The 21,386-nt window shown below is 43.1% G+C and overlaps 1 protein-coding gene and 1 non-coding gene across 3 annotated transcripts in view; both read left to right on the top strand.

Moving 5' to 3' along the window:
• The window catches only part of COP1 (COP1 E3 ubiquitin ligase), a 205,685-nt gene that overhangs the window by 162,937 nt on the left and 21,362 nt on the right, over positions 1-21,386 (top strand). The gene's annotated exons all lie outside the window — the stretch shown is intronic.
• On the top strand, positions 13,242-13,378 carry LOC117882332. The gene has a single exon (XR_004646990.1).

The following is a 21,386-nucleotide window of genomic DNA, read 5'->3' as shown; positions in this document are numbered from 1 at the left end:
GGAATTGCTAGTAGTTTAACTAGTGGCTCTTTGAATCTGATGAGGGGTTTCAATACTGGAAGTAGTCCTGGCAGAGATGCGTTAGTGGGCACAGTCCACTAACGCATCTCTGCCAGGACTAAAATGCAGATTGAGGCCCATAAGATATATTTCATGTGGTTCTATAGTTTTATTGCATGGATTTGCCCATATATGCACAGGTATGTGTGAAATCCATATGTATAAACAGGAGGTGTTATAGGCTCTTCTAAAGTGTGTGGTTTGAGTGGGATTTTTCAAAAGCACTCGTTGAAATAACTCTGTTCCTATTGAAGTCAATAATAAAGTTCCCTTTGACTTCACTGGGAGCAGAATTAGGCCCACACTGAAGATTTTTGAAAACCCCACTCTGAGTATACTATAGCCTCTTGTTTGAACGTTATTTTATAGACCTATTCCTTTCCTTCCTTTTAACAGGTAACATTGCCAATGCTACAGCAACTTCTGCAGTTTTATAAAGCTGGTGCTTGTTCAGATTGTATATATTTGCCTGTCACAAGTGACACAAGACCACAGATGTTTAACATTCTATAGTATTTAAATGAGGTGGAAAAATAAAACTAATTTTTTTCCTTACAGCGTTCAATTTTAAGATTTTGATCAAACAGTTTCACCTTTGAGTGAAATGGAAGCACTGATGCAGAACTAGTCACGCTCCTAGCTTTATAACAACAAAAGCTTTTGTTTATGTATGCTTCTATACTGTATCCATCACTTTAGTATCAACACCCTGTACTATAGGTTTCACACCCTCTCTCCTACTATGGTCTGGGTCAAAAAGGATTAGAATCCAATAGCTTCAGGTCAGTCTAATCAAGCGGCCCAGCCATAAGCAATAATAAAACCTTGATGCTAAGCTGCATATTAAACAGTGCACTCACTGTCGAACAGTTCACTTTTCTTAGTCTTGTGTCCTTTATTTTACATCTTTGAAGAAGAGTTGCTCATTCTTCGTTGGTGTTTACCTTGACCTGCTGCTGATTATTATTGTTCCTACTGCCTTCCGTGTGCTAGGTGCTGTACCTACAGAGTAAAAGATGGATCTTGCTTTGGAGGACACAGTAGGACTTAATTGAAAGTACCCGTAAAGAACAAGCCATTTAGCCAAACAAAATAAATCTGGAAATAGAATTACATAGATGCTTTGAGGAATGAATTACAAACAAATACCCAGCACAGCAGGGAGTCATTTAAAAATAAATCTGAACCAAACCAAATTATATTTCATAAAACAATGGATCCCTGTTAAACACAGCTAAATGTTACCCATAACATCGGGGTTGTTGCAGCTAAACAGGATTGTGCAGCACTCTTTCAAGGTGTTTTGATTATACAATTTGAAAGAGGATTTTTTATAAAGCAAATAATGCTCAAGTTACTTTAGTCTTTTGTATTTTATTGCATACCATAATCACTTTATCCCAAACTCTTGTTCTGGATTGCCGAACCTGGAATGAAACAAACGATTTACTGCATTGCCAGGGGTTCAGTGTGCTAAGGTTTTTTAAATTCACTTCAGTGTGTCTGAAGTGAATATTAAGTTAAAGGGACAAGTATAGTCGACACAGTCTGGGGAGCTGGCGGAGAAGACAATGGCATTGTTTCCCACTTACTCATAATAATGAGATATACTGGAAGGAAGATAAGAGAGAGAGCTATTGGGAGGAAGGATTGGTTCAGATCCATAAAAATTCCTTTGGCCTGCCATCTGCGGAAAGCATGTAAATGCAATTCAGAGGAAGGAAGTGATTGCATCCCTCCCGAATGTCACCATAGACAGAAGCTTAGCATTGTTCTCCAAACTGCTAAATGTGAGTCTGGCATAGATTTTCCACAGCTCCTGGGTTGGGAAGCTTGATTGTCTGCGGCCAGGCTGCCCGATGCTGCTGAAAGAGACATGCTGTGCAGCAGCCTGCTCTGACTGAATTAGAGATCTCCTTGTGTCCACGGAACAGTGGAAACCAATACTGTTTATGAAGAGTGTACTTGTGGAAAGTGTTACATCTCTTCTGAATAAAAAAATCTTTCATTTAGAATTGAAAGAGAGCGGTGCTTCCATTTCCATACAGTGTTTCAGAACTTGCATGTTGATTTGAACATACCAAGAGACAGGTCAATTTGCACAAGCCGTGGTAAAAACAGGAAAGAGATGATCTGAAAGTAAAAGCAGCATATTTGTATTAAAAGAAGGGGCTTGGTTTCATTTGTAGTGTACTTGTTTTCACTAGTGCAAAATTGGTTACTGTTCAGGAAATTCTTGCCTCACATCTGAGTTTACAATTACAAAACAAGTATTCTGAATTCTGTTGGAAGACCTGTGAAAATCTGAGGTAGCACACAGGTCAGCACTTGCTAGCAACCTGTTACCAAACTAACAAATGTTTTACAAGCAACTATGCACAGATGAAGTGGATACTTTGTCTCTTAGGCCTTGTCTACACTACTGGGATAAGTCGACCTAAATTATGCAACTCCAGCTACATTATTCATGTAGCTGGAATCAGTTTAGCTTAGGTCGACTTACTGCAGGGTCTACACTGCACTGGGTCTACGGGAGATGCTCTCCTGTCGACTTACCTTACGCTTCTTGTTCCGGTGGAGTACAGGAGTCGACGGGAGAGCGATCTACGGTCGATTTAGCATAAATCGACCCCCGGTGCATCGATCGCCGCAGCGTCAATCACTGGTAAGTGTAGACGTGCCCTTAGACTTTTCCCTTATGCCTGTCAATTAATCCATAGCATGCAGTTAACCAATGTACAGCTGTCCATTTTATGTTGGCTTTGCTGATGCTTGCTTATTTTTAAGTGCTTGTAAAACTAAAATATGTAATTTTTTTGTCATGCTTTTACCTTTTAGGGTGAATGCACGATTGTGGTTAGAGATGCATAGTTCATTGGCAAGCTGTAAAACCCTTCTCTCAGATATTGTTCCAGCCATAGACTTCAGTACTAACCTACATCACTTTTGCCATTCTGATCCTGAGCCCAAAGCAACTCAGTCTGACTGACAGAAGGCTTTACTATTCCAGTAGCTGGCCTCTCCCAAGAGACAGTGGCCATGTCTCAACTACAAACTTAAGTTGACATCCAGCTGCCACAGTAAGTCGGTTGTGTATGTCCACACCACACTCCTTGTGTCTGTGGAGTGTGTCCTTACTAGCAGCGCTTGCATCGATGCAGAGAGCAGTGAGGATTTGGGAAGGGCTTGAAGTGCTTCATGGGACCAAAACATTCTCGCAGGGGTGGCTGGGAATGTGGCTTCAACATCCCATGATTTCATCTGCAATCCATATTTCATGCCTTTTTTTCAAAAAGTGGGCATAGCTGTGCATACGGCATCTGCAGGGACGCATATACCCTGCTCAGCTGTGTACTATTGTGGCAAGTGTCGCAAACACTACACCCCTTATCCTGCAGTATTTCCAGAGCTGCGAGAGGAACCGCTGCATCCTTCAAGTAGCCCTGCTGAAATGAAACAATTCCCAGTTGCTGTTCGCACTTGTGCAGCAGCTTAACACAATGGAGCACTGGTTCTGGTCCTGAGAAGCAAGCACTGGCTAGTGGAATCACGTCATTATGCAGTTATGGGATGATGATCAGTGATTGCAGAATTTTGAGGAACTGTGTGTAGAGCTCTTCCCAGCCCTGCTGCTCAGCAACACTAAAATGAGACCTGCTTTGACAGTGGAGAAACGAGTGGCAAATTCTGTGTGGAAGCTTGCAATGCCAGACTGCTACTAGTCAGTGAGGAATCAATTTGGAATTGGTAAATCTATTGTGGGGGTTGCTGTGATCCAGGTATGCAGGGCCATTAATCTTTAGTCTTCTGCTAAGAAGGATAGTGACAATGTGCAGGACATAGTGGATGGTTTTGCCACAATGGGGTTCCCTAATTGTGGTGGATCAATAGATGGCATATTTGTATTAAAAGAAGGCATGCATTTCCCTATCTTGGCACCAGACCACCTTGTCAAAAAGTACCTAAACAGAAAGGGATACTTTCCTATTGTGTTGCAAGAACTGGTGGAATATTGGAGGTTTTTTACCAACATCTTCATGGGATGGTCTGGGAAGGTGCATGATGCATGCATCTTTAAGACATAGGTCTGTTCAGAAAGCTGCAAGCAGGGACTTCCTTTCCGGACCGCAAAATTACTATTGGTGACATTGAAATGCCAATAGTTATCCTGGGAGACCCAGCCTACCTCTTACACTCATGGCCCATGAAGCTGTACACCTGGATACCAGCAAGGAGCAGTTTAACAATAGGTTCAGCAAGTGCAGAATGGTGGTTGAAGGTGCCTTTGGCCATTTGAAGAGTCGCTGGCACAGTTTGCTCACTAGGTTAGACCTCAGTGGAAAAAAATATCCCTATGGTTATAGCTGCCTGCTGAGTGCCTCATAATATCTGTGAAGCAAAGGGAGAGAGTGGAATGTAGAGGTGGATAGGCTGTCTGCTAATTTTGAGCAGCCAGATACCAGGGCTATAAGAAGAGCTCAGCATGGAGCAGTGTGACTCAGGGAGGCTTTGAAAACCAGTTTTAGTAATGATCCACAGTAATGTCCACTCCTTTTCTGTATTGGGCCTACCATAATTTGAACCTTGATGTGACTGCTACGTTTCTTTTCCATGCACATCACCCCCGGTGTCTCAGATTCCCTGTCCCTCTCTTCCCCTTCTGCTTTGAATTAATAAAGATTTCATTTTCAAGATCTGGACTTTCCTTGCACGCAGATATAGACACCGAAAGATCTGTCACAAGAATTAAATCTTGGGAAGACGGTGGAATAAAATTGGGAGGGGAAAACTCATTCATCTTATCTTTAAAAGAACAGCGGCCTTGCCTATCATACCTCAGCATATGTGCAGCTGTTATTCTTGGCACTCTCCCCCAGGATTGAGAGGAAGGGATATTGCATTGGCCCCCCTCACCTACTGGAACATGTGTGAGGGTAAGAGGAGGAATGTAGTGATGTTGGAATGCCGTTCTGCAGAGGGAGTTGAGCCTTAAGATGCTTCTCCTGAAGGTCACCCAGACATCTCAACATCTCCTACTGTGTGCCATGCTCATTCTCTGGGGCTCCTGTCATGCTCATAATGTCCAAGTCCAGTTTTTCAGAGAGCTGTCCTGGAGGCATTTATTATCTCATTAAACATGTCATCATGCATTCTTTTGCCTTCATCTTATCTGGGAGAATTTCTCTTCCAGTGTGGAAGAAGAACAGAAGGCCACGCTTTCAGCTGTAAACCATGCAAAGCAGAAAGGAACCATGGTTAGTTCAGACCCAGGGTCTAGTGCACAGTTGCTATACAAAAATCGCTCCCCTGAATCCACGCAAGTGTAAAGCAGAACATTTTCATTTCTACAATTGAATCAGTTTGCTGTCCCAGCTATGATGGGTATGGTCTGGGGGCAGGGGCACCGGACCGTCTGCAGCATTGGATGGACAACCCGCAGTGGAACCATAGGTGGCCAGGGTGGCCATGTCACCTTCCCTTTGTAACATGGACGTTGTCTGGAGGTCCGGGACCAGTGTTCCATCTCCTAAACTGCAAGCCTTGGCAGAGGCGGCATTGGGGGGGGTGGGGGAGGGGGAGTGCTTGCCGTGGCATGTGGTCACCACAACATTTTCCTTATTTTCCCCATTGCTGCTGCTCTCTAGTGCCCAAGACTTGAGGTTTCTGAGGTCAGCTCTGACCTTGCCACCCAAACTATGGCCATGTTTTGTAAAGCTTGGGTGAATGGCAGAAAATGACAGGAGGTCGGGGGAGCGGCAGGCACAGGCAGTACTGTTTGCATTTCGAGCAATTTAAATGAAAACTGCCACAGTCTCCCATAGGTAACCCTAGCTGATGATATGCTCCTGAGGGTAACAGAGGTGGCAAGGGAACAACTGCTGCAAGCATCCAGGTACAGATCAGGACTTCATGTTGTTTACTGCGATGATGCCAGGCGAATTAATACTGGAGTGGGGTGGGAAGAAATAAGGCAGTCCTTCCCAGAAACCTTCTGTGACGGATTGCAGAGTACTTCCATGAAAGTTTCCTGGAGATTCATAGATTCATAGATTCATAGATTATAGGACTGGAAGGGACCTCGAGAGGTCATCGAGTCCAGTCCCCTGCCCGCATGGCAGGACCAAATACCGCCTAGACCATCCCTAATAGACATTTATCTAACCTACTCTTAAATATCTCCAGAGACGGAGATTCCACAACCTCCCTAGGCAATTTGTTCCAGTGTTTAACCACCCTGACAGTTAGGAACTTTTTCCTAATGTCCAACCTAGACCTCCCTTGCTGCAGTTTAAACCCATTGTTTCTGGTTCTATCCTTAGAGGCTAAGGTGAACAAGTTCTCTCCCTCCTCCTTATGACACCCTTTTAGATACCTGAAAACTGCTATCATGTCCCCTCTCAGTCTTCTCTTTTCCAAACTAAACAAACCCAGTTCTTTCAGCCTTCCTTCATAGGTCATGTTCTCAAGACCTTTAATCATTCTTGTTGCTCTTCTTTGGACCCTTTCCAATTTCTCCACATCTTTCTTGAAATGAGGCGCCCAGAACTGGACACAATACTCCAGCTGAGGCCTAACCAGAGCAGAGTAGAGCGGAAGAATGACTTCTCGTGTCTTGCTCACAACACACCTGTTAATGCATCCCAGAATCATGTTTGCTTTTTTTGCAACAGCATCACACTGTTGACTCATATTTAGCTTGTGGTCCACTATAACCCCTAGATCCCTTTCTGCCGTACTCCTTCCTAGACAGTCTTTTCCCATTCTGTATGTGTGAAATTGATTTTTCCTTCCTAAGTGGAGCACTTTGCATTTGTCTTTGTTAAACTTCATCCTGTTTAACTCAGACCATTTCTCCAATTTGTCCAGATCATTTTGAATTATGACCCTGTCCTCCAAAGTAGTTGCAATCCCTCCCAGTTTGGTATCATCCGCAAACTTAATAAGCGTACTTTCTATGCCAATATCTAAGTCGTTGATGAAGATATTGAACAGAGCCGGTCCCAAAACAGACCCCTGCGGTACCCCACTCGTTACGCCTTTCCAGCAGGATTGGGAACCATTAATAACAACTCTCTGAGTACGGTTATCCAGCCAGTTATGCACCCACCTTATAGTAGCCCCATCTAATTTGTATTTGCCTAGTTTATCGATAAGAATATCATGCGAGACCGTATCAAATGCCTTACTAAAGTCTAGGTATACCACATCCACAGCTTCACCCTTATCCACAAGGCTCGTTATCCTATCAAAGAAAGCTATCAGATTGGTTTGACATGATTTGTTCTTCACAAATCCATGCTGGCTATTCCCTATCACCTTACCACCTTCCAAGTGTTGGCAGATGATTTCCTTAATTACTTGCTCCATTATCTTCCCTGGCACAGAAGTTAAACTAACTGGTCTGTAGTTACCTGGGTTGTTTTTATTTCCCTTTTTATAGATGGGCACTATATTTGCCCTTTTCCAGTCTTCTGGAATCTCTCCCGTCTCCCATGACTTTCCAAAGATAATAGCTAGAGGCTCAGATACCTCCTCTATTAGCTCCTTGAGTATTCTAGGATGCATTTCATCAGGCCCTGGTGACTTGCAGGCATCTAACTTTTCTAAGTGATTTTTAACTTGTTCTTTTTTTATTTTATCCGCTAAACCTACCCCCTTCCCATTAGTATTCACTATGTTAGGCATTCCTTCAGACTTCTCAGTGAAGACCGAAACAAAGAAGTCATTAAGCATCTCTGCCATTTCCAAGTTTCCTGTTACTGTTTCTCCCTCTTCACTAAGCAGTGGGCCTACCCTATCTTTGGTCTTCCTCTTGCTTCTAATGTATTGATAAAAAGTCTTCTTGTTTCCTTTTATTCCCGTAGCTAGTTTGAGCTCATTTTGTGCCTTTGCCTTTCTAATCTTGCCCCTGCATTCCTGTGTTGTTTGCCTATATTCATCCTTTGTAATCTGTCCTAGTTTCCATTTTTTATATGACTCCTTTTTATTTTTTAGATCATGCAAGATCTCGTGGTTAAGCCAAGGTGGTCTTTTGCCACATTTTCTATCTTTCCTAACCAGCGGAATAGCTTGCTTTTGGGCCCTTAATAGTGTCCCTTTGAAAAACTGCCAACTCTCCTCAGTTGTTTTTCCCCTCAGTCTTGATTCCCATGGGACCTTACCTATCAGCTCTCTGAGCTTCCCAAAATCTGCCTTCCTGAAATCCATTGTCTCTATTTTGCTGTTCTCCCTTCTACCCTTCCTTAGAATTGCAAACTCTATGATTTCATGATCACTTTCACCCAGGCTGCCTTCTACTTTCACATTCTCAATGAGTTCCTCCCTATTTGTTAAAATCAAGTCTAGAACAGCTTCCCCCCTAGTAGCTTTTTCAACCTTCTGAAATAAAAAGTTGTCTCCAATGCAGTCCAAGAATTTGTTGGATAGTCTGTTCCCTGCTGTGTTATTTTCCCAACATATATCCGGATAGTTGAAGTCCCCCATCACCACCAAATCTTGGGCTTTGGATGATTTTGTTAGTTGCTTGAAAAAAGCCTCATCCACCTCTTCCACCTGGTTAGGTGGCCTGTAGTAGACGCCTAGCATGACATCTCCCTTGTTTTTTGCCCTTTTAAGCCTAACCCAGAGACTCTCAACACTTCCGTCTCCTATGTCCATCTCTACCTCAGTCCAAGTGTGTACATTTTTAATATATAAGGCAACACCTCCTCCCTTTTTCCCCTGTCTATCCTTCCTGAGCAAGCTGTACCCATCCACACCAACATTCCAATCATGTGTATTATCCCACCAAGTTTCAGTGATGCCAACAATGTCATAGTTGTATTTATTTATTAGCACTTCCAGTTCTTCCTGCTTATTCCCCATACTTCTCGCATTTGTATATAGGCATCTAAGATACTTGTTTGATCTTTCCTCCCAGTTTTGTCCTGACTCTCCTTTCTCTCTGCCAATATAGCCCACACTCCCTCTTGTTTCCGACTCATTTCCCCGGTCTCCATGTTCCCCACTTACCTGTGGGCTTTGCTCACCTGTCCCCGTCGAACCTAGTTTAAAGCCCTCCTCACTAGGTTAGCCAGTCTGTGTCCGAACGAGATCTCCGAGATCTCTAGGAAGGAATCCCAGGACATCCCTATGTACATAAACAATCTTTTTCGTAGGGCACCCTCTGCCTGTCTGGTGCAGCCACAAGAAAGCAAATAGCCACTCTATCTCAATTTGGTTTTTTAAAATAAAAAGTAGAATATAAGAACGTGACCCAAAAATATTAATTGGAATTGCATACTCAGCAGAGGTTCCTTCCCTGGCATCACTCTGACATGCTGCTCTGCTGCAACTGGCTGGACTATTCTGGGGTTATAAACAGCTCCTGGCTCTCTGGGACAATGGATCCAGCACTCACCTGTTTCCCATTCTCCTCCGACTCCTCAGAGGTACTACACTGCTCTTGGGGGTCGTGATGGGGTCGCAGCTGAGAATAACATGCAGCTCTTTGTAAAAATGGCAGGTCTGTGGTACTGAACCAGAGTACCTGTTCACATCCCTTGCCTTCTGCTATGCCTGCCGCAGTTCCTTGATTTTCACATGGCACCGCTGTGTGTCCGTGGTGTAGCCTTTCTCCCCCATGACGCGAGTGATCTGCTTGTATATGTCTGTTTCTATGGCTGGATCAGAGCTGTGCCTGCACAGCCTCTTCTCACAGACCCAGAAGATCCACTGCCTCCTATGTACTCCAGGCAGGAGCATGTTTGGAGTGTAGAGCTGGCATGATCAGCTGGGCAGGTGAGCTTTCCATGCCAAACAAACAGGAAATTTAAAATTCAAAAGTTCCTGGTTCTTTAACAGGGGAGGGCCAGTTTCCTATGTACCTGGCTACTGGGCAGTGGCATTGAGAACAGTGACCAGAGTGGTCACAGCAGAGCATTGTGGGACATCTCCTGGAGGCCAGATAAGTTGACATAAGCAACACAGCATGTACGTTGCCACTATGTTGACCTAACTACGTCGAATTAAGCATTATGCCTCTCACAGATATGGAGTAATTAAGTCGTTGTAGCAGGTGAGTTACGTCGGTGGAAGGATCCTGGTAGCATAAACACAGACGACATTAGGTTGACATAAGCTGCCTTACGTCGACCTACCTATGTAGTGTAGACCAGGCCACTGTAGTTCAATATACTGAACATGGGCCTGAGCTCCAGGAACTTCTGGTTTCTAATCCCACTTGTGCCACTGACTCCCTGGGTGACATTTGACAACTCACTTACCTTCTTTGTGCTTCAATTGCTTCTTCTGTAAACTGAGAATTATATTTACCTTCCTCAGATGGGTGCTGTGAGGACTAATTTTTATACAGAGCTTTGAAACTATAAAGCGCCATAAGTGATGACGGTCTGCTCAGAAACACGTAATGTTGCATGGTGGTTTTGTGATATGGACAAGTGTACACTGAGAGAGGCTGAGATTGTTACATGAATTTGATGCAGTGAATTGAAATTTGAACCCAGTTTTCCTGAGACACAAGTTAGTGAAGTCTGACACACATTGTGCCATGTTTTCTCTCCCTTTGCCCCTCCGCATTCAGAAAAACCACATACTATGTGCATATTTTCTTAAATGCCACTACTTACAGCAACAGTACATTTGAAGTCATGATCTACAATTGTAGATGACCGTATCTTGATATTACCATTAATTATCTTTTCTATTACTGATAAAAACATACACCAGTTCACTGTAAATTAAAATCCGTAGTATTCAGTCCTGGTAAAACAAATAGTTCCTTTCCTCAGAAGTCCATTGTGTTCTGTCCAGTCCTTTCTTACTGTCTGTGTTAATCTGTTTTGAAGAATCAGCAGGCCAATAAAATGGCAATGTATAATTGCCATTCGCTCTGGGTTCAGTCACCATGACTTCTATTGAGGAGTAAATCAACAGCTGTGCAGGAGGAATATTTAAAGGGCACTAGTCCAGAGAGGATGATATAGATTAGACAAGTAATCAAATGTAGGATAAATACTTCTTCTTTCACCCCTTCTATCTTCTTCAGGTTGGCTTTTCTAATATTTATGCAGCTGAAGGATATCCAGGCAGATACCATGTCTCTCAACAGAGTTTTGTTCACTTGTATCATTGAAGCACAAATACTAGATTATTTTAATCCTTATTTGCTTGAATCCTTTTAAACTTGTCTTTTGCTATTAGAATCTTTGGTATCTTAATGCATTTCTGTTATTGCTGGAATTTTCTTTCCTTTTTGATCATATATTATTGGTAATCTCCACATGCACTCAAAATGACATTGAGTGTTAAAAAAAACCCACTGTCACTTCAATTTCAGTTATCTGAAGATTTTTTACAGCCATTGTGCAAAACTGACTCCAACTGTATCAAAATTATTCATTATAAAGGAGAGGTGATTTCACTTGTCCTATGAATTGGGCTTAAAGATAAAATCCCTTCCAGCTGTTGAGAACCGGATTTCCTATTCATTGTTCTGAATAGAGCGTAATCTGTGGCGAGACTTAATGCTCAACAAAAATGATTGAGTTGTCTTCAAATATGATAAACTTTACCCAACAGCATCTCACCTTAGTGAAATGTTTATGGTCCTACAATGTGAAGAAATTATCAGTCTATACAAATTCCATGCACTCGTTTCTCTTATATGCACACTGCTAAGTAGCACCATGAGTAGACAGAGGGTTTTTTTCTTTTCTTTTCTTCTTTGCTGTCTGTTAAAAATGAGCATGCTTCTGTTTGACAGACAAAAGTTACCATTGTAAGCTATGGAATAGAATAGGTTAAGTCAGTGCAGTATGTTACTAGGGAGACAGAAATTATTTTGGCATCCAATAAAATGAATCCTGTTTATCTATGAATTACCCGGACATCATAAAAGTCTATTGTTACCAGGTCATTATTTGAGGTTTGCTGGAATTGATTTAATGCATTTGATGTTCAGTTTTTGGGATCTGGATTCTAATCCTGACTAAAAGATTTACAAATGAGAATGAATGTAGTCTCCAGATTATCCCCAAACCATTAGGCAATTATGTGTAATGGACACTCTCGGCTCAGGAGAGCTCCAGGACTATTATAGCAGCATGTGCTGCAGGACAGAACTGAAGATCAGACTTTGATACTTATACGTTGTTTCCTTTCGCTATACCTGGTCTTAGCTAGCATGATTTTTCCTTCAACTTCAAGTGAAGTGAAATTCACTTACAAAAAATATTTTTTTAAAAACACAATCCATTTATTTAACCCCTTGTTCCCAAGTGAGGTTACTGGAAATCCTGGCATAAAAGATATGTCAGCACTACAATAAAACACCCATGGCTGACCTGTGTCAGCTGATTCTGGCTTGGGGGTGGGGCTATAAAACTGCAGTGCAGATATTTGGGCTTGGTCTGGATCATGGGCTCTGGCACCCTCTCGCAGGTCCCTGAGTCCAGGCTCCAGCCCAAGCCCAAACATTTGCATTGCAGTTTTATAGCCCCACACACCGAGCTCGAGTCAGCTGACGCAGGCCAACCATGGGTCTTGTATTGCAGTGTAGACATACCCAGAGAGTCTGGGTAGCTCTGACTCACCAGTCAATGCCATGGGGAATCCAAACCTTTGTCCCCTTTTCTACCATCCAGTGACAGATCATATATTCTAAATCATTTATTATGCATATCCTTGTTCTAAAGCAGTTTGATGTTCAATGGCATTACTGTAAGGACATTAGCTTGTCAGTGCACCGATAGCTTGCTGTTCTGCATGGTTTAGAGCACAGTCAAGGCCAGGAGATCTTTGGGCCTGATAAAATCAGAGCTGTTTCTGACCTGATGTCAGGCTAGCAGAAGTAAACTTTTTAAAATTTCCAATGAGCTGTTCCCCCAAGTTAATTGCAAAGGAGACTTGAGTGCCTCGTTTAATGTCATTATGTATGTGTGTGGTGTGCACATCTTTCCCTTTATGTGTTCTTTGCAACCTTTCACACACTGGCTAATAATGGTTTTGACCTTCTGGGTTAAATTTGCCTACTTAATTATATTTTTCTATAATCTGAATCCTTTTTTCTTTAGCTTATTTGCATGCATTAAAGTGTGTTTAATTTAGGATTTGATGCAGTCGGGGCCTGGGATAAAAAAGATTACGTAACAAAAGGCCTTTTAATAATGAAACGCACTAGAACTGGAAGCTGCAGGGTCTGACCATGTGGACAAATGAAATGTCTTTTGTCTGCATTTGCAGTCTTCCTAGAATAAAGTGGAGGTCTCTGTCTGGTTTAGGACAGCTAGCTAAACCTGATCGTTCCCCTCCATACACTGTTTCACCCTCATCCAGACCTGTTCCCCACTCCTGTAGCTGTCTCCACAGGGCTTGTCTATACTTAGCGGGGGATCGATGCATTGGCGGTCCATTTAGCAGATCTAGTGAAGACCTGCTAAATCGACCACAGATCACTCTCCTGTCGATTCCTGTACTCCACCGGATCGAGAAGAGTAAGGGGAGTCGATGGGAGAGTGTCTCCCGTCGACATCACGTAGTGTGGACCTCGCGGTAAGTAGATCCGAGCTATGTCGACTTGAGTTACACTATTCACGTAACTCAAATTGCATAGGTTAGATGAACTTTTTCCTGTAGGGTAGACAAGGCCATAGGCAGTGGCACAACGCAGCTGTAATGGATTGGGGGTGAGGGAGTGCCACTGGGCAATGTTCCCTCTGTAATTTTCAGAGCCGAGTATAATTGCCGGTAGTTACCCAGATCCTTATTTTTTAACTAAGTTATAATCATAGCTGTCAGGCTTTGTGTGAATTTTTTTTTTTTAAGGCACTCATTAGGCTAAGCAAGCTGGCTGTAGCAGTCAGTAAATTTCTCTTAGGGAAGGGACCTTCTCTAGCCCTGATATCCAGATATTCCTGCTCCAACTAGCCACATCTGCCCTTTTGAGTCATTATGAATTGGCTGATTTCTTATAGACATAGTGACATAAGTGGGACTTGATAGATTTGGAAGAGAAGGTAATGACCTAATGGATGAGTTCAGGAAGGGTGTATGATTAATAATTCCAAGTGAATAACTTGCTATTTTTTAAAAAGGAAATATATGGGCAACGACCTACATGCTGCCTTTGCCTTTGCTATGCCAATGCAGCTGTATTTGGAATTCTCTCTGACCTCTGGAAAGGTTTAGGTTCAGTGGACTAGGCTTTACCAAAGCACCTGACTCCTGACACCCTTACTGTTCTAGTCCTGATTCTCTTATGCAGACAAGTGATCCTGTTTTATCACCTTGTTTGACTGTTCATTTAAAAATAAACCAATACCATAAGTATGAACTCCAGGGAGCTTTGGGGCTTGGGTTTCACTGCCCTTTATGTATTTAATGGACATTATAAAAATGCTCATGTTGGTCATGCTGGCATTTTCACGCAGTATTACATTGATTAGGTTGCACTGAAATTTTTGCTTAAAACAGGACTCAAAACCCTTTGTGTAATGCTTTTGCATTTAATTTAGTGTCCAGATCTGGTGCAGTGACTCTTCAGAGAAAAGTTGAATTTTCTGTGAAATTATTTTAGTGAAAAAATTACTAACTTTTACAAAGCAAAGATTTTAAGATGCTCCTATTTTCCTCACTTTCTTTTGCGTTCACTGTTATACAACCATACTTCCCACAAGCTCCAACATTCTTTCATAATCTGATCTCATCTTGGTCATAAGCCACTCCTGGAATTTTAAAATGTAAAGATAATTTTTTCCTTTTTTGGGATAATCAGACTCCTCACTGATGGAACTGTTTAGATCCATCAGCTATTTCAGTATTCCAGTGCTGCCAGACTGTCTGCCTGAATCTTGGTGTGAAATCAACACACAAAAGTGTGTGATTTGCTGTGCTCTACATGTACTTCTGTTGAGCAAGGTTGCTGGATATGTAGGCAGAAGCATGTGGTTAGGCTCGGGAGAGGTGAGGCTTTGGGGGGACATGGGGGCAAGTAGGGGTATAAGTAGTGTGGTGACTAGAGATGTGGGGGGTAAATAGGAGTTGAGCAGAACTTTGAGGAGTTAGGCGAGTTTGAGCAAGGATGTGGGAGGGGCTCTGTCCATAAGCATGCAGGGAACTAAGGTTGTGAGGATAGCCCAGGGTGCCTGTGCCACAACATTGCTGCTTGAAGGGTTCCCTCAGCACTGCTGCCCCAACACACTGAGGCTGTAGTGCCACTCAAGAAAAAAACGAACCAGGCATTACAGCTAGTTGTTATGGTACTTAATGAATGACTGGAAGGCACTCATGCTGCGCTCATTTGGCAAGTATAAGAACTTGTGTAGGATAGAAACATGGAGCCCTTGATGTACCAGTGCTTTGGCACAGATATTCTGCCTGGCATGTGAGGGAACTGAGGCAGAGCCCATGCAGAACCATGCAAAGCTACATACCTTGTAATGTAGGAAACCCCACTAACTCTGCTAGTCATCAGATCACATGGCCAGCGTTCGTGGAGATACATGTGGACTGTGAGTTGTAGAAAAGTAGTAATTAGGGTTAAGAAGGGAGCATAGATGGTGTATTGAATGACTTAAGTTTTTAGTTCCTTCCTTTTTATGCAGTCTAGCAACCATAACTGAATCTAACACATTTTTAGGTGGGAATTTTTATATATGTTGGCACTGTTACTTGGTAGGATATATGGTTCTGTCATCTTTTTGCAACTAACTTACAATTATTCAATAACAAAATTGCAGACAGACTAGTATATTCAAAGTATTAGTTTGAGTTAGAAGTGAGGGGTGAATGAAAGGAAATGATTTTTCAGTATGACAGGAATAGGGAATTCCCCTGTGGTGTTGGGACTCATGCATCTTTGTCTCATCTTTTGCTATCACAATCAGTAAATGTCAAAATAAAATGAAGCAGAATATAAACTACTTGCCTTTAAACTCAGTCCATGCTGAAATTTTTTTAAGTTCTCATTTTTGTATTGGTAAAACATTGCAGAAGAATGAGACTGGAAGTGACTTCTGACTGTTGAGTTGTGTATCTAGTGTATGTTACTAACTTGAGTTGCCCCTCTGAGTGCAAGAAAGGTTTAGAGTCATTGGACCAGTCTAAAAGATAAAGTTATATAAGGCACGGACTCCGTGTCCCCTTCGGCATTAATTCAGATGCAGGCTGTAGGCCGCATTTAAATCTTTCAGATCATGCAAAGGTAGGATTACCATCTTTAATAGTTTATTCTGCAAGACAAACTGAAGATGTCGTGCATGGCATGTGTATTGCACTGTGTCTGTTTCAGATACTTTAATGTGCTACAAGCCAAGTTCGTGAGATAATACTGTCAAACATGGGATATCTTCTGAAAAACGGGAAAGATGGCAACTTTTAACAGCTTGTCTGACTTCTAATGTGACTAATGAGTAATTGTTTTTGTTTGTACTTGTGCAAAGGTATGTGAAGTTGAACTTCTGCTTGTAGCTCTTAACACCCTAAGGGTATGTCTACACTATGAGAGTAGTTCGACTTTACTTAAAGCGAATTTGTGGAACCGATTTTACAAAGTCGAACGTGTGTATCCACACTAAGGACAGTAATTTGACTTTGAGTCCACACTAACGGGGCAAGCGTCGGCATTGGAAGCGGTGCACTGTGGGTAGCTATCCCACAGTTCCCGCAGTCCCCGCTGCCCATTGGAATTCTGGGCCCCCAATGCCTGCTGGGGCAAAAAAGTGTGCTGAAGGTGGTTTTAGGTAACTGTCGTCATTCAACCCTCCCTCCCTCCCGCCTTCCCTCCGTGAAAGCGCCGGCGGGCAATCAGTTCGCGCACTTTTCTGGTGATTGACAGCGTGGACGCCACAGCACCGCGAGCATGGAGCCCACTGCGATCATCGCTGCAGTTATGGCCGTTGTCAACACCTCGCGCCTTATCATGCACCTTTTTCAGAGGCAGATGCTGAGAAATTGGGCGAGGAGGCTACGGCAGCGCAGTGAGGACATTAAGTCTGAGAGGGGCACAGACCTCTCACAAAGCACGGGACCCCGCGCCGTGGACACCATGGTGACAATGGGTCATGTTGATGCTGTGGAACGGCGATTCTGGGCCCGGGAAACAAGCACGGACTGGTGGGACCGCAGGTCTGGGATGAATCACAGTGGCTGCAAAACTTTCGGATGCGGAAGGGAACTTTCCTGGAACTTTGTGAGTTGCTGTCCCCTGCCCTGAAGCGCAAGGACACCCCTGATTCACGGTCCGGGTTACCCCCTTGGGAGGGTTGGTAGGGGATCTCCGTGAGGGTGATGAAGAGACCCTGGCTGTCGGGGAAATCAGCATTGAAAGCGCTGTCAACTGCCTCAGCCTCCTCAGCTCCTTCCTCATCTTCCCCATCCGCGAACAGCTCCGAGGAAGTGGCAGTCGACAATACCCCATCGTCAGAGTCCACGGACAGTGGTGGGGTAGTGGTGGTGGCTGCACTTAGAATGGAATGCAGTGCCTCGTAGAAACGGCATGTCTGGGGCTGGGATCCAGAACGTCCGTTTGACTCTTTGGTCTTCTGGTACGCTTGTCTCAGCTCCTTGATTTTCACATGGCACTGGGTTGCATCCCGGCTGTATCCTCTCTCCGTCATGGCTTTTGAGATCTTCTCGTAGAACTTCGCATTCCGTCTTTTCGATCGCAGCTCCGAAAGCACGGACTCATCGCCCCACACAGCGATAAGATCCAAGACTTCCTGATCAGTCCATGCTGGGGCCCTCTTTCTATTCAGCGATTGCATGGTCACCTCTGCTGGAGAGCTCTGCATCGTTGCCAATGCTGCTGAGCTCGCCACGATGTCCAAACAGGAAATGAGATTCAAACTGGCCAGACAGGAAAAGGAATTCAAATTTTCCTGGGGCTTTTCCTGTGTGGCTTGTCAGAGCATCCGAGCTCTGACTGCTGTCCAGAGCGTCAGAGTGGTGCACTGTGGGATAGCTCCCGGAGCTATTAGCATCGAATTCCATCCACACTAACCCTAATTCGACATGGCCATGTCGAATTTAGCGCTACTCCACTTGTCGGGGAGGAGTACAGAAATCTATTTAAAGAGACCTCTATGTCCAAATAAATAGCTTCGTTGTGTGGACGAGTGCAGGGTTAATTCGAATTAACGCTGCTAAATTCAACATAACCTCCTAGTGTAGACTAGGCCTAAGAGTAGTTGTGCTCCATTTCTTCCCCCCCTCCCAAAAAAAATCAATAGTGGGATGTGAAGGAGAAATTTGAAATATTTGTCATCTATACTGTACACAGCTGTTTGGATTAATACAATGCTTTATATTTTGTGGACAGACACTCCTTTATCCCTATAACAGATCAGCTCTAACTAAACTTCAGTTCATCACAATTTCTCTCAATACCCAAGATTTTTTTTTTTTAAATTGGACCAGTTCGTACTGGTGAAAGAGATGAGCTTTTGAGCTACACAGAGCTAGTCTTCAAACCTGAAGAGCTCTGCGTAACTCAAAACCTTGTGTCTCTAATATCCTGGGGCCAACAGGACTACAACAACACCGCAAACGTTTGTTTTCATGATTTGTAGCAATATTGAACAATGTGACTTTACTCTGAAGACTAACTCTCTTTTAAAGTGGCATCTCGGGGTTCCATGTTTATCCTCTATTGATGATTCCCAGAGCAAACATCTTTGGTTTACACGTGAAGATACTTTTTTCTAATTGTCAGCTCTGCAAACTTAGAGTTTTGAGAGTCAAGCAGGGTGTGTTTCCTTGTTACATCTCTGCACCCCATTCTCTTCTGTGGGTTTTCTCTGGTGTAACAGGGAATTTGGAAACAATTCTGTTGATATATAGGACAACCTCGCTCACTCTTTAGCTGGGTTGTTTCTGCAGTACAAACAGGACTAGAAAGGGAATAAGTAAACCTCATGACTCTAAATGTATGACTCTCAAATATGCACAGGGAACCAATGGACCTGTTAAAAATGTGACTATTTTTAAACTTTTCAGATTAAAACTGTACTTTAAGGCTAAGACATTTAAAAGCATAGTAGAAGATAACATCAAAACTACTCTTTATGTATATGGGTTCTAACCATTTTCCAGTCAGTCTCAAATCTGTCGGCACATTCCCTCCTGCATAACTTACCTTCACACTAAAAAAAAACACTCTGGTTGGTCAAAATCTATAACTTCACACTACCCCCAAGGCACTTCAGCCTTCTGCACCAGTATTTTCAGAAAAGAGCTTTCTATCTCTGGAGACTAGTGGAGGCACTATAGTGCTGTAAAGGTTGCATTGCCTTGTCCTTATTGCAATAGCGATATTTTCAGTCCTGTAGCATCGTGCTTGGTCCTTTTTGGTAGAAATTTGCAGAACTGAATTTTGAAGGATGTCATAATTCTGGTAGTGAATTTTTTTCAGAGTTAACACAGATTTTCAACTTTAGTGTAGATAAAATCAATCTTTAAAACTCAGAAAGAGGCATTTGTGGTGAACTGGTGTATGGCGTAGCACTACTGGAGGTGTGTGTGTGGTTCAGTCAAACCAGTGTATTCACCAGTGTGCAGACAAACTTGGGGGCTTCAGGGCTTCAGGTACATGACAGTGCTGCCTGCGTCCCATCCTAGCTGCAGGTACCATGTTTGGCTTTGCCCATTCCTTCCCTTCACCCATATAGATTCCATCACTGAGTCTTGCTGGTCTAATTTCTTCATCACCGAAAAGTCCTTCCTCACTTCTTAGAACATTGTCCAGATCTTGATCATCCTGTGCCTGGACTGTTGAAGTCTCCTCCTCTGGCTTTCCTGACACTTGCCTCATCTCTCTCTCATCTACCCCCCAAACTCTGTTATGAAAACATCTTAGGGCCGCATTCAGCCCCATGCTGTAATTACAGCTTCTCTCCCCTTGTAGAAACTGCACTATTTCCTGAGTACCTCTCTTACGCTCCCCCCCCACTCCACACACACACACACACACACACACTAGTGCCACTCGCTGGTGCACAGTGCCATGAGATGATGGTATCTTCCATGCCCACATTTAGAGCTATGAGCATTATGCTCCTGTTGTCATTAACAATATCGTTGCTTGCTAAGAGAGAAATGGAGGCTTTGACTTTTCATTGCTGCCAGGCATCTAGCGCTTCCAGAAGGATAATTAGAATGCTTGCAGATGCAATGAACCCTCACATTTTTTAGTGTGTTCCTCATATACCTGAGCCCTGTGTAATCCCCTTGGTACGTTGATGCTGAAGCACAAAATGAATTGTATAGGTCTGTTTATAACAAACGTGTCCAAAATTTTCAAAGCTGGGAGGTAGTGATGAGTGTCCAGGGATCCTAGTTGCTACCCTAATGCAATCAGCAATAGGATCCCATTGTGCTGGGGGATCTTACGAACATCTACATACAGCCCCGGCCCCAAATGGCTGACAGCCTAACCAGATAAGATGAACAGTAACAAAAAGTCTGACTTAGTTACATCTTCTTTAAAACAATTGAGAGGTGGGCTGAAAAAATTCCATGTGTCTCTGCCAAAGTACTCCCCGAGTGTTGACCCTATTTCTGTCTTGCCTACCTTCATAGGCAATATTTATTTCCTTGTTAACCCATGCTAATATAGCTGACTCCCTCCATTTGGGCATTAAAATACACATGCTCATGCTTCAACGTTTTCTTATTCTGAGGGTGGTTTTTTAATTCCCATTTAGTGGCCATGCCCTTCCACTCCCCCTCATTTATGCTTTTACTGACCAAATGAGTTTGGTACGTTTTTCTGGTTCTGATGATTTCACAGGGTTCTAAATGATCTCAAGTCTCTAATGGTATACTTATGCTACAGCTCTGGCAGTTGTGCCTGCCCTCTAATGACCCTCAAGGAAGCCAGGACCTTGTGAACCATCCCCAAGAGGAGGAAGGTGCTGCACCCTGCCCACGTGAGTTTAGACTCCTAAATCCATACTTAGGAACTTAATAATAAGGGCCTGATTATCAAAGATGCTGAGCTCATTAACTCCCATTGACTTCAGTGGGATTTGTCAATGCTCAACACTGCTTAAAATCAGGCCAGTCTTATTTAGCTGCCTATATATGGATTTTAGAACCTCAGGCACTTAGGTTTAAAAATTTTGGCCACACAATTTTATACATGTAATAACCGGGAAAAGTATCTCAATGAGTATGCAACGAGTTTCCCCAGAAGAAAGCTTTGTAACAGAGTGGGCTATTTCTGAATCAGATTGTTTTGTCTCATCAGTTGAGCCCGAGTTTGGATTTGCCCGAGGGCAGATTATTGTACTGCACTATAGACCACTGCCCTGCCCAGGAAATCTCATTGA

This window comes from Trachemys scripta, chromosome 8, assembly GCF_013100865.1.
Source record: "Trachemys scripta elegans isolate TJP31775 chromosome 8, CAS_Tse_1.0, whole genome shotgun sequence".
In the NCBI taxonomy this organism is placed as follows: Eukaryota; Metazoa; Chordata; order Testudines; family Emydidae; genus Trachemys; species Trachemys scripta.
Note: the sequence above shows the minus strand (reverse complement) of the source record. Positions and strands in the feature narration are given on the sequence as shown.